Genomic DNA, 1,205 nt, shown 5'->3' on the forward strand with positions numbered 1-1,205 from the left:
TCATGACAATCTGAACATTTCTTACTCACAAAGTAGACTTGCTTTGGCTGCCTTATAATCTTGACTATGTCTGTAAGATCAGAACACAGTTGTGAGCTAGAATAACATCACCATTGTCATCATAGACCTCATAAGGGGCAAGGTACTTTTCCAGGGACAGACGTGTGAGGTTGGCAGTATGTTGCAGCAGCTTCTTCAGGCTGCCCACGGACAAGAAGTTCTTCACAAAGTTGACTTCAGTGAGTTGGAAACACTGGCTCAGCCCAGGAGGGAGGGCACTGATTTGGAAATCCATGAGCATACAGTTCTCCAATCTGAATGTCTGCAGAGTAGCCGTCAATCTTTCTAGCAGGCTTCCTAGGAATGGATGACTTAAATGTATGAAGCTAACACCACTCAGTTCCAGGTGTTTGAACTGATGGATGCTTGGACACTCAGAAAGATATCTCATATCTGATTGTGACAGCATGCTGCCAGTGATGGCAAGGGTCTCTAATGGACTCTCCAAGAGAGAAAGAGAGAGAGAGAAAGAGAGAGGGAGAGAAAGAGAGAGAAAGAGATAAAAGACTTTACCTAAGTTAATTTTTATATTTGCAGAGAAAAGGCTGTGACGTCAAGGTAGCAAAGCCATCTTAGGCCCACGATCATTCTCAGATTATTCAGATCAAACCCAAGATGCTCCCTGAGAAAGAGCTAACATCTCCTATCATGTTATTCTAGGTAGGATATAAGCTATCACTGTGTCTGCTACTGCATCAGTTCTACAGCTTCTTCTGCTAAGCACAAAACATATTTGGGGACAGATGTTGAACAGGAGAATCAAAATGGATCAACAGGGAACTACATCCCCAGCTCTGCCAATATTTATCTCAATGTGTCCCAGCTTATACACACAGCCTCTGTTCTGTTCACAGGACTTCCCTTTGACTACAATCATATATTCATTTACTATCTACACAGCCCCATCCTGTGATCAAATTTTCTTTGAACCATGGGAAGTCAGAGGCAGTTGGAAACTATACATGTAGTTCTGAAGACAGATTTCACATGAGAGGTCATATGGTATAATATCTCATACATTCTGTAGATCTATTTTCCCTTTATCTGCAAATACTTTGCTCACCCCTGGATAAAGACCTCTGTCCATTCTTACCTAAGCACTTGGTCCAGGCATTTATTCAGGAAGTAGATATCATTCAAATAGA

At 41.8% G+C, this 1,205-nt stretch overlaps 1 pseudogene; it reads right to left on the reverse strand.

The window, feature by feature from the left end:
• LOC116081538 overlaps positions 1 to 1,200 on the reverse strand; it is a 2,018-nt pseudogene extending 818 nt beyond the window's left edge.
• Positions 1,201 to 1,205: the final 5 nt, after the last annotated feature.

This window comes from Mastomys coucha, unplaced genomic scaffold (genome assembly GCF_008632895.1).
Source record: "Mastomys coucha isolate ucsf_1 unplaced genomic scaffold, UCSF_Mcou_1 pScaffold7, whole genome shotgun sequence".
Lineage (NCBI taxonomy): Eukaryota > Metazoa > Chordata > Mammalia > Rodentia > Muridae > Mastomys > Mastomys coucha.